At 46.6% G+C, this 13,100-nt stretch overlaps 1 non-coding gene across 1 annotated transcript; it reads right to left on the reverse strand.

The window, feature by feature from the left end:
* Positions 1-4,110: 4,110 nt before the first annotated feature.
* TRNAG-GCC (transfer RNA glycine (anticodon GCC)) lies at positions 4,111-4,181 on the reverse strand. Its single transcript has one exon. It is a non-coding gene; the product is annotated as a tRNA-Gly (tRNA).
* Positions 4,182-13,100: the final 8,919 nt, after the last annotated feature.

Genomic DNA, 13,100 nt, shown 5'->3' on the forward strand with positions numbered 1-13,100 from the left:
TTGTGAATCGGCAGAATTTCACTGGTGGCATCAACCTTTTCATGTTTACATTGCTGTCGTGACAGTTAACAACACAATAATAATTTCCGGTCATCCGAAGAGGCGCTGTCGCAAACAAGAGACGTTTCGCGCGCAGCGCGAACTGAACGCGGGGGCTACCGTGAAGGGAAGCGGCGACGGAAACCCCCGTTGGAGATGAAATCGCTCCGCCAGGGGAGAAACGAGCGCTGGCGTCCAGGATGAAATAAAACCCCTCTATCTCCCAAAGTAGCGCCATTCACTTTCCTCCTCCTCCGCTCGGCGCGGCCTCGATGGTGGCGCCGCTGGTGGTGGGCCTGCCGTAGCAGACGACGGCTAACACGCTACGGGAGGAAATCCGCGGAAAAGTTCGTTCGAGTCCTGCGGAGCAGTTTTTTCAATCTAGATCTTGCTTTGTCAGTCGGTAACTGGCCTTAAGAATGTCGTGTCGGATTTGCGGAAGAAATAGAGAAAAGCACCATTATTCAAGGCGTATTTAAGGCGTAAAGCGCGCGCACGTTGAAAGTTCGTGTTGCTGAAACACGACACAAGCACGCGGTGTGCTCGGACACGCGAGTAATTACCAGAGTTTCAGGTTTTGACAGCGCGAAAGTATGTGCACGTGGTTTCGTAGGTTAATTTACGTACCTGCAGGATGCTTTTGTTCGGCCGGCGCGTGAGAGATTCCGACTGTCTGCGGTCAGCAATGCCTGGCAGCAGGGCCGTTTCTGTTCCGCGCCTTTTACAGATGTACGTAGCTCATGCACAGGTTGTGGTGGCCATGAGCAACGTTTTCACACATAGGCGGTATAGATAATTTTAACAACGTACCAGCATATGAAATCGTTATTTATTTATTACAGTGCAAATGGTTAGAATTTGATAGAAAAGAAAGAAGGAACTTGATGGGACAACTGGAAAGAGGTTCAGAAAATAATTATCCCCCTCCCTCATTGGCACCAGCAACACTTTTGTTGAAGTGCTAATTTTATCTCTGTATACTACGTGCGTCTGTATTCTTTTGCGTTGTAAGTTTTCACAAGGAAGCAGTGTTGCGTTAACTGGAACAGTCAAGGCACACAAGACAGAAGAAAAGTTGATTCTTGGGTTTTACATCCCAACACCACGATCTCATAAGGCACGCCATAATGGGGGCTCTGGATTAATTTTTTTTGCAGCTGGGGTTCTTTAACGCACGCCCAATGCACTGGACACGGGCCCGTTTTGACACGGGCGTCAAAAGAAGAGGTTGGAGGAGCCGTGTCACTTCACAAAGCCGCGCGTTCTTTGCCACTTGCTCGAAGTCAGCCCGCCCGATCTTGTGAATCCACACTTTTCTTCGTTTTGCGTTGCGCCCGGCGGATGGTAAAACAAAAAGCTTTTTGCCGTCACTGGGTCTGTTGTGGCAACCGTAGGCGCAGCAGCACGGCATCGCAATTAAGCACTCGGCGCTAACACATTGTATAAAACTACCGCGCTCCTTCAAACCGCCTGCCGTACTTCGTCGCGCAGGCCCAAGAATGGGGGTCGCAGGCCCAAGATTGGGGGTCGCAGCGCGCTGGAAAGAAAAGATATACAAAAGCGCGGCGCCTGCTCTGCGCCGGAAAGAAAAAAATATACAAAAGCGCGGGGCCCGCTTTCACGTGACACAGATTGGCCAATGGGGGAGCGGAGGAGGCTGGGGCGACAGGAGGAATGGAGGAGGAAGCGCCTGGGTGAGCGGGGTGGCGGAAAGATCTAAGAATGGCGCTACTTTTGGAAAATTGAGGGGCTTTAGGATGAAACTTGGCGTGCGGTCGTCTATATAGTTGTGACTCCAAAACCAAGCAAGTTTCGGGCCAGTTGAAGATGCCCCTTTCACCAAGACTGAAACAATGTGACTATAATGTGCTTGTGGGAACACGATGCTCATCGTGTCTTATTTTCTTCTTCGGTGTTTGTGGAATTGTGCGGCGAGAATTCACTCGTCATGGACAGACTGCCAGTCACCAATTTTACTTGGAATTATTAAGGCGATTAAGGAAGAATGTTCAGAGGAGGTGTTCGAAATTATGGAATGCAAGTGATTGATTTCTGCATCACGACAGTGCCACAAAAGGCTCCAGCTGCTGTGGCTATGACGTGATAATTAGCCTCTTAGGTATCGGCTGGCGTTCCCCACGCCCCCTCTTCATCGGGCTGAGGTCCCCGATTTGTTTTTTTTTCTTCATTTTATGCGAAGCATATTACGAGAGCTCAACCCAGCTCCTCAGGCGCGGCGGTGTCGCCATGAAACCACGTGACACCGTGACGTCACGACAGAGGAGAAGTGGCTTTGGCTCAACTCTTGCAAGACGGGCTGGGTGGGAATCGAACCAGGGTCTCCGGAGTGTGGGACGGAGACGCTACCACTGAGCCACGAGTACGATGCTTCTAAGCGGTACAGAAGCGCCTCTAGTGAATGCGGTGTTGCCTTAGAAACGAGCTGTTTCTAAGGCGTGCGTCTCTTGCTCAGGCGCACATTTCGTTGCCGCGCCGAACGCTGCTTTGCTCGACGCTCACCGCGTCCAATGCGGGGCGCGTAGTCGCTGCCCTGTAGCCCATTGTCTTACACCCCTTGGCGGGTCGACGGGAACGCTGTCGCGTTCCACTCTTGAAGGCGAAGCAGTAATGCATGAGTTGTTTCTTCGTCTAGCCGAACCAAATATAGCCAAGCAACAGCAGTTCACCAGGCTAAACAGTGGTTCAACAACTAAAATAAAGGCTAGTATGCTTCGCATCCTGGGCTTAACCTTACCTAAGCCACAGCCATTTTTTAAAGTAGAATTTAATGTTTAATAAATGAAGGATATTTATCACCGCACACAAAGTGAAAACAATTTCCCAGGGGGCACTCAACTTCCCAGCAGGCAGTCAACAGGATTAAGCTTGAGGATCGAGCTTCAGTGTTGTTTTGAACAGTGGGAGAAAACGTTGGACAAGTGTATTGTTTTGAAGACAACTGAGTGGCTTTTACGCGTGAGCGTATATTGAAGATTCGCAATGCGGGTGTACGAAGCTCGACCATAAATGTTGGCACAGCGCCAAGAACACGGTCAGCGGAGCAGCTGTCGCGGCGCGCGGCTGATGAATGACCAAGATAACGAGCGAGAGGCGCTGCTGATGACGTCATCGACACAGCTGGCGTGGTGCCAACTTGTGCAAGTAGCGCGGCGCGGATGAATTCAGCGCCCCACATAAATCGGCGCTCGAAGAGGCAAATGTGTACGTAGTTGAGCTGATCTTGAATTGGGCAAAAAAATTATAGAAAGAATTAGACAAACAATTAGGTAAACAATAACAGACTAATTAGGTATAAGCAGTGACGACAGAAATATATGAGAGAAAGTGCGCTCGCGAGAAATACGGATTCACTTCGTGGGACGAAAATCGTTTTTCGTCCTAGATTTTTTTTTTCGGGCAGTCTGGGTTGCTTTTGAATAAACTCAAAGACTAAGCTTCTTGAAGAACAGCTAACTATTTGTGTGTATGCCTACAAAAGTCCATATGTGCAATACCAGTGGGACGTCCGTGCATATCCGTAATTGGACGTTCAGTGGATTTCCTATTTGTCTCGGAAATGATGCACGGGCATTGGGACATATCACTTGGATGTCCAACGGAAGTGTTTTCTTTGGGAAGTTGGGCTGTTCCTCTGCTTAATCTTCATCAGTAAATTCAGTTACCCAGGTTAAGCGTAGGAGTTTAGTTAGTATCCGCGTCGGGTTGTGTTTTCGGTCGCGGTCTAGCCTGATGGGGATCAAATTGCTTGCGCAAGCTGTCGAAGGTAGCAAAGCTGTGGAGAAATTAGGCCCGAAGCAGGCTTATTAACAATAATAATTTGCTTATTGATTAGTGGAAGTTCTGTCCATTCTGTGGTGCCGCTACTCAGCTGTAACAGTTAAAACTGCTACAACCCCCCCCCCCCCTCCTAAAGAAGGACAGAGAGAGAAACGAGGACTGAAACATGCAGAAACGAGTGACAATGAGTGTCAATATAAGCGATCAGCCCGAACGAGCGAGCAGCGTGTGCTGTGCATTGTCAAAAATACGTCAACTGAAAAAAAAAAGTGATGCGTCGGCCGGGAATCAAACCCGGGCCACCCGCGTGGCAGGCGAGTATTCTACCACTGAACCACCGACGCCGATGCCTAGGAGTGTAAATAGCTTATGGATAAATAATACATTGCCTGCCATACTGGTGAAGAAAACTCTCAAAGCCCAAAAACATGACGTAGAGAGCACCCAGAACGAACACACCTTAATCGAGGTTTTACCGGAACGAAAGACGCAGAAAAGCCTATTCGTGGTCAACGTGTACAGCCTGCCTCGCGGCCAGCTACCGGACTTCGATAACTTTGTTCGAAAAATCAGGAAATCCACAAATGGACACCAACTGGTCACAGTGGGAGACTTCAACGCCTCGCACATGGCATGGGGCTATCATACCACCACAAAAAAGGGTGCTAGAGTGCATAATGCTACCCAGCAACACAGACTCACCCTCTGGAATGATCCTCTCCAGACCACGAGAATCGGAAACAGCGTCTTCAGGGACACAAATCCTGATCTAACCTTTACTGCGGACGTCCTCTGGGCAGAGTAGAGTCGACTCCAGGAAACCTTAGGTAGCGATCACCATATCCTCCAATTTGATGTAGCACACACCCGTAAACAGACCAAGACCGGAACTGCACGGTTAACCGATTGGAAATCCTTTAGGGACAAGCTAGATCACGGAGCAAGCATAACTGACATTGACGAGTGGCTCGAAAATTCATTAGACACAGCAGAACGTCACACCACGATCATACAACTCGATGCCGATACACCTGCGGTCGACGTGCACCTCCTACATCTCTGGGAGGCAAGAAGTGGCCTCCTGAAGAGATGGAAGCGACAAAAGCTTGACAGAAAGCTAAAAACACGTATCGCTCTCCTTACCAAGCAGGCTCAAGACTATGCGGGTCACCTAGTCAGGCAGAACTGGCACGCTTTCTGTTACAAGCTACAGGGGTCTCTGAGGACCTCGCACCTCTTACGCGCACTCCTGGCCACTGAACCCACCAAAACGAAACAGAAGCAACATCTTCACAGTCTTGTCCACAACCACGCCGAATCAGAAGAACACCTCCTGCGAGAACTACAAAAGAAACTATGCGGAGACGCACCCTCTACCGCGTCAACTCGCAGCAAATAATACTCTGGAAAGCCGAACCCAGAACTCGACCGACCTTTCACGCAGGCCGAAATCCACGTAGCCCTATCCAAGCTGACTAGAAATACTAGCCCTGGTAAAGACGGGATCGTTAGCAAACACCTACGCAACCTACCGCAGCAGGCCGCCGAGGCTCTCCTCCGTTACTACAATGAGTGCTGGGAGAAAGAAGAACTGCCGGCTGTGTGGAAACACTCGGACATCACCATGATCCCCAAGGCCAACAAACCTCTCAGCTTGGAGGACCTACGCCCGATCTCCCTTACCTCGTGCGCGGGAAAGCTTTTCGAACATATGGTGCACGACCGCATTACCCAGTACCTGGAAGACAACGACCACCTACCATGGACGCCATGTTCGGCTTCAGGCAGCACCTCTCAACGCAGGATGTACTCTTACAACTAAAGGAAGGCCTTTTAGATCACCTAAACAATCGAAGCAAATACTCCATAGTGGCGATATACGTCAAGAAAGCCTTTGATAACGTTAGCCAAGACGCGATCCTCAACAATCTCGAAACCTACGGCACCGGCTGCGGCACCTACGCATACGTCAGAAACTTTCTTATGGAGCGCACGGCAACAGTCGGAATCTGCAACATCCGCAGTGAAAGCTTCCTACTTCCAAACAGAGGCACCCCGCAAGGGTCGGTCATTTCACCGCTACTCTTTAACGTAGCTATGATCAAGCTACCCCCACTCCTCGAGACCATACGACATCTGCGTCACGCGATGTATGCTGATGACATCACGCTCTGGACTAGAGCTACGAACGTTGGAAGGCAAGAAAGTAGCTTACAAGAAGCCGTCGAAACCATCGAAAGCTATCTCCGAAATTGCGGCCTCCGCTGCGCCCCAGAGATGTCAGCACCTCGTCCTGAAAGCAAGAACGAGAGGCCGACCACCCAACTACGAAGAGCCCGACCCCAGCATCACACTCAACGGGACAACAATCCCGAAAGTCGACACCATGCGAATACTTGGACTCCACATCCACAAAGACGGATCGGGAGCTGCCAGCCTACCGAGACTAGAACGCACCCTTTCGCAACTAACGCACCTCGTCAAGAGGATCTCAAGCCAAAGAAGCGGGCTCAAGGAGCAAGACCCTCTAAGAATAATACAAGCGCTACTCACCAGCCGCATCACATACGGCACGCCGTACCTGGCTTTAAAGAACGCTGAAATAGAAAAGCTGAACATCATGATAAGGAAGGCAATGAAAGTCGCCCTGGGACTCCCCGCCATGGCCTCTACATAACGTCTCCTTAAGATCAAGTATCAAGTCCCAAGGGCTATAAAATTGTGACCATGCGCTGCACGCTGTATCAGCGAGTGAAAGCCATTATTGAACGAATTTGCTAAACCTGGAGAGATAATCAATCGTTTCCGATCTTGTGAAACGCCGGATCGGCTTAGTGTCGCAATCAAAAACAAACGACGTGGAAAATTGAGTAACGGGGTCATCTTGCTCCACGACAATGCCTATCCCCACGTTGCTGATGTGGTTAGCACAAAACCGGCAAAGCTCAAGTGAGAAACGCTGCAACATCCGCCATACAGCCCAGACGTGTCGCCTTGCGATTTCCACATTTTGGGGCAATTGAAGAAACAGCTCAAGGGAACCAGACTTGTGTCGGACGATATAACGTGAAAGAGTCAGTTAGATACTTTTTGATGCAGCAACCCAAGGAGAGTAGAACTTGTTGCTGGGCGAGTTGGTTGGTATCTAATGAATACATTGTTGCGCCAAAAAAGAAAAATAAAAGACTTGGGAAGGAAGAGTACGAAACGACAGATTGAGCGCTGATCGCTGAACCCAAGGAGCGCTGAACCCAAGGAGTTTTATGAGACAGAAATCACTTGACTCGTTAGTCAGTGCAACTAATGTCTAAATCCTCATGGATGGATGGATGGATGCAAAACTTTAATAAGGTCCTGAGGTACGTGACTCAGCGCGCTGCGGGCCGCTCCCACGTTGGGACAGTCAGGCGTTGCTCGACCGCCGCATCGTGGGCCCTCTGGACAGCCCATAATTGCGCCCCGGCATCAGGGAGACTATTTTTAAATTACGTACCGCGTTTGTCATACATTAGCATTGGCTCACTTTATTTTGACTCGCCCTCGTATATTTTGCAGAACTCCTGGTTTTTGTATGTGCTCCCTGTTACTATAATTTCAGTGCAATTACTCACAATAGACGACCGGTGACTGCTGCTCCTGCGCAATACATTGGGACGGGCAAAGGACAGTGTCATTGATATTTTTCCCTGGCCGTTGAACATGTACAAAAATGTAAACAAGGCTCTCGAACGACAAAGTTTCATTAACATATTTGTCCTCAACTTGTTCATTTCACAGCTTTAACATTTTTCATATGAGTGGCATGCACTGCTTTGTTCGTTTCGAACTGATATAGTTCTAAATCTCGTGTGATATTTTCTTTACTTATTAAGTAGACAAAAACATGGAAGCATTGATATAAGTCATATCGCGCACAATTTTTGTTACATACGAGCATATTCGTTAGGAAAATATACATATTTTACGTGTCTTAACAGTGTGCAGCGTTCAAGAATTCGTTTGCAGCAACATTGGCAATGGCAGTGTAGTTATTATTCATGTATTTGATCATTATGAGATCTACAAGGAGGAGGCCGAGTGGCAATGTGAGCCCCCCCCCCCCCCCCCCCCGAACGAAATTTCTAGCTACGCCACTGTAAGTGACATTAAAACTGACCAGGATGAGAGCATGGAAATGAAATGCCCATGATTTATAGTGATATAACCAAGCTCGGTGTTGGTGATTTACACAAGTATTATAATCTTAAATTGGCAAAGAAAGTCTCAAAAACGTGTAAGTGGCGCAAATCGGCGGTGAAGCATTGGTACTTCTGATGTAGTATATGAGAGAGATACAGAAGAAACTTTATTATAAAGTGAAAGGATTTATGTGGTTGGGGCACTCAGTCCAGGGCCCCAGTGGCTGTCGCTACCGCTGGTGCTCGTCGTATCGGGGCCAGCCAGACCTCAGGCTACGGAGGATCGCCTCCCACTGCGCATATGTTGGTTGGGCGGATTGTAGAACAGGCATATCCTTAGTTAGTTTTTTTTATTTATTTATTGATACTGCAATCCCACTTTGGGGATTTTGGCAGGAGGGTACAGATGTTGAAAAGATCACAAAAAAAGGCAACCGACAAATACAGTACATAAGAGTAAATAAACTAATATAAACTAAAATAGAAGGCATATGGTAAGTACTAAGTTAGACACGATGTAAACAAGGTAAGTGAAGGCAGTTGAACTTGGGTGTTAGTAAGCTGGTTCCATTCAGTTATTGTCCGCGGAAAGAAAGAGTATTTAAAGGAGTTGTTACGTGTGCGAAACGGAGCAATTGTTAATTGGTGTCTTTGTCTAGTGGCATAGCTGGATGAAAAGGTTATTACGTCTGAAGTGTCTAACTTATAGTGCCCCTTTACAATCTGATACATAAATTTGAGCCTAGATGACCGGTTTCTTTGCGTTATTTGTGGCAAGTTTGCTCTGGTTAAAAGGGCAGAAACAGAAGAACGTCCAAAGCTGTTATATATGAATCGCACACCCTTTTTCTGTACGCTTTCAATCTTGTTAATATTGGTCCTAGTGAAGGGGTCCCAGATTATGGCTGCATAATCAAATGATGGGAAAATAAGCGCTTTATATGCGGTCATGCGGACATCAGGAGTAGTAAATTTCAGAGCTCTTCGTAAAAAGAACAACTTACAGTTTGCATTTCTTACGAAATAATCAATGTGTTTAGTCCAGTCTAAGTTACTTGTTATCCAGAGGCCCAGGTATTTGTAATGAAGTACTTCGTGAAGAACACTGCTGTTGATAGAATAGACAAAGGTTAATGGTCTTTTTTTGTGAGTAACTCTCATGAACACTGTTTTTTCATAGTTTATACACATTTGCCACATATCACACCACTGAACAATTTTGTTGAGTGTATCATTTAAAAGAGTTTGGTCAGCTGTACTGTTCGCTTCAGTGTAAATCACGCAGTCATCGGCATACAATCGTATTTTGACAGGAATGTTGCAGACAATATCATTAATAAACAAAAGAAAAAGAAGGGGCCCAAGCACAGACCCCTGGGGAACGCCTGAGTCCACACCAAGAATTTCCGAAGTTTCTCCATTAAAGACAACAAACTTTTCGATTGTTAATGTATGCGGCAATCCAGTTCAAAAGTTGTTCGTTATTTAATATTGTCCCTAATTTGTGCAATAACTTCTTGTGAGAGACTGTCAAAAGCTTTTTTAAAGTCCATAAAAATTACATCGGTTTGTTTTCCGTTATTAATTGAAAGTGCAAAGTGATGTATTGTTTCTGCTAGCTGGGTACACGTAGAATAACCTAGTCGAAATCCATGTTGATACTTTGTTAAAATATGATGTTTGTCAAGAAACTGCGTTATGTGGTTATGTATAATATGTTCTAAAAGTTTACATGCAGTACAGGTTAAGGAAATCGGACGATAGTTCTTTATGCAGTCTTTCCTCCCATTCTTATGGACAGGCTTTACTCTGGCGGTTCCCCAGTCGTCCGGGACTTGCCCTTCAGATAGTGATCTGGAGAACAGAACACACAAGTATTTTGAGACCCATTCTGCGTATCTCTTTGAAAATGCGTTTGGTATGTCATCTGGCCCTGGCGACTTCTTTACATCGAGTTTTAAGAGCATATTCAAAATTCCAGCTTCACTAATTAGAACATCTGGTATGGGTGGGAAATTTGCGTCGAAGTGTGGTAAAATATCATTATCAACAGTGAAAATGCTTTTAAATTGCTCATTGAAGGCATTTGAGATTTTTTTTTGCGTCATCTACTTGTTCACCTTCGATATCAAAGACATCACAATCGCTAGAAGTCGGGCGTATGTGCCGCCAGACTTGCTCGGGGGACGTGCGTATAAAATTAGATACGGACTCTCCGAAACACCGTTGTTTGTCAGTTCGTACTTGTGTTTTTAGCTGTAATGTAATATCCGCTATTTTCTGCGCAGTATAGGAAGAGTTTGTAGATTTTTGTTTTTTCTTTAGCCTCTTGAGTTGCCTTCGTAACCGCAATGAGTCCCGAGAGATCCAGGCGTTCCTGCGCTTCGACTTCTTTACAATGCGGGGAACATATTTGTCGATGCATTCTTTTATAATTATTTTGAATTGATGCCAAAGACTGTTTATATCTCCAGAATAGGATGAGAAAATATCTAAATTAAAGGAAAGCATGTCAATGATAGAGACATCACCTGCTCGTGAAAAGTTAGGGAAACTAGAGGTTGGGTTATTACGTTTAATTGCTGCACCAGCCAATTCTAGCAATACTGCAGAATGGTCCGAGATACCAGGTATTACCTCACAGGAAGTTTCGGCTGTAATCGAACCACTTACAAAAAACAAGTCGAGTATGGACTTTGAGTTACCCATCCCATCTGTCAGCCCCTTTCTTGTTCCTGAATCCTGGTGTAATTTTGAACTACTTGCAGTAAGTCGAACGCGAAGGCCATATCTATCAGTATTTCACAGTGATTATCATTTCGGTTTCGGGCTGTAAATGTTGACCAATCCACCTCGGGAAGGTTGAAATCACCTGATAGGATTATTTTGTCCCCAAGCCTGACTTGTGTGTCTAGATATTTTCTTAAGTTTTTGTGGATGCCAACATCAGAACCAGGAGGCCTGTAAATAGCGCCTATAACATACCTGGTGCTACCACAGTACACTTTGCAAAAGACAGCCTCGACACCAGGCACATCATGCATTTTTTTATGCCTAAGGATTTGTTGAAAAGAATAGCCACCCCACCACCCTTACTCTCGCGGTCTTTTCTATGTACGCTGTATCCAGCGGGCACAAATTCACTGTCATAAATGGACTCGTTTCACCACGTTTCAGTGAGGATGGCTACATCAATGCTATGGGTCAACAACAATGCATCTAGCTCAGTAACTTTGTTTACGACACTTCTGCACTTTACATTAAGTACTTTCAGTGACAGTGCGTCATGCTTCTGCCGACAGTTAGCCTTTTTGCTTAACTTATAGCGTGGACCAGTAGTTTCGTTCCACCCGAACACGACGTCATCCACGCTTAGTTTATCAAAAATTACATTCACTTTGGATCCGTTTTTCTTTTCATCAGCTGATGTGCCCCACAATTTTTTCCTTATTTCTCTTATCCTGTAGGAAAAGTCTTCCGAAATCGACACCGTCCTTCCCTTAAGTTTGTCACAGCTCTTTAATACAGCTATCTTCTCTCGGTAGTCCAGAAACTTTAGAATAACAGGACGGCATTTATTTTTGGCCTTCTGCCCGATTCGATGACATCTTTCGATTCCCCTGACTGTAACCTGTAGTGTGTCTTTGAAAATGTCATCTTTTAGTTTTTTTAATAGGCCATCCGCAGTTTCGCCACGTGGTTCTTCTATGCCATATATAACCAGGTTGTTTCGGCGGCTTACATTTTCTAGCTCATCTACCTTGCTCATCAGGGATACAATCTCTTTGTTTATTCCTGTAACTGTTGCTTCTACTACTTGCACTTTGGCGGTTAGCGCCGTGAGGTTTTCTAGTTGTTTATCAACTTTGTCTATGCGCTCCGTTAGAGTAGAGATCTTCTTTTCTATCGCATTTTGGGTTGTCTGTATTTTTTCAATGCAGGAATGTGTTTTGGCTTGGCCCTCTAAGATTTTGGCCAACACTTCGCTATCACCGGGACCAGGGTTCGCCTCAACATCTCCACAAACAAGCAAATCAACCGGCAGTGAATAAATACATGTTAGTAAAGATTTTACACCCAGTGGGCAGGGCAGCAGCAGCAAATAACGATTATCGCTTCTGTAACAATATCCAGGTAGGTAACTACTAACCTGTACCAAGAAGCTGAAAGAATTTCTAGGCATGTTGCCCTTGCTGCTGCCGCAGTGCCCACTGAAGATCCAGGTTTCTGGCGATGCTTTTGTAGCCTTCGGAGGGGTCACGTGATGAGTCGTCGCTCCTGTGTATCGCCACGCAGTCTCAGTGTGTGACTCGATGAACGGTGCACTTTCAGAGAGCCGGCAGCTGTCGATGATCGTTGATGCAGGGTGCCTCACGATAACCCAATCGACACGTGCGGCGTCTTGCGTTCCGTTGTGGACAGCCAGATGATTCCCGAGTAGAACAACCGTGACCTGTATCATGAAGCAGAAAGAATTTCTAGGCAGGTTGCCCTTTCTGCTGCCGCAGTGCCCACTCTGCGGCAGCAGAGTGGGCACAGCGGAGTGGGCACTCAATCGTGACGTGGAACGTCGTCGGTGGTGCACCGCAGCCTGTGCATGTGGTGGGATATAAGGTTGGGGAGAGCTTGTTGAGAAGGAGTAGGTTCGGATATGAGTTGGTTTGAAACCGTCTCAGGGATGCGGCTTCATTCCGGGAGAAGGATTTGGGTGGAGGGTGATATCACAAGCTCCTTAGTCTGTAAAAGTCTAGAGTGTCCCGGTATGTGTTGGGCGAATTCTGGGATGCTTGATATGGGTTGCTCGCCTCACTGCCAGGTGCCCGGCAGGTTAGCTCTCGGGCAACCGCATGAGTGCGGTCATTGCCCGACAATAAATGAGCAGGTGTCCAAATAAGCCTGATGCGTGGTACTGAGGGATCTGGAATGAGATCACTACGTCATTTGGCTTTTACTAAGTATGCTGCCCACTTCTTGCTTAAATTCTTTTGTTTAGTATGTTACTATGCTTTCACGCTTAAAATATTATGGGGTTTTACGTGCCAAAGCCCACTTTCTGATTATGAGGCACGCCGTAGTGGAGGACTC

This window comes from Dermacentor albipictus, chromosome 3 (assembly GCF_038994185.2).
Source record: "Dermacentor albipictus isolate Rhodes 1998 colony chromosome 3, USDA_Dalb.pri_finalv2, whole genome shotgun sequence".
Lineage (NCBI taxonomy): Eukaryota > Metazoa > Arthropoda > Arachnida > Ixodida > Ixodidae > Dermacentor > Dermacentor albipictus.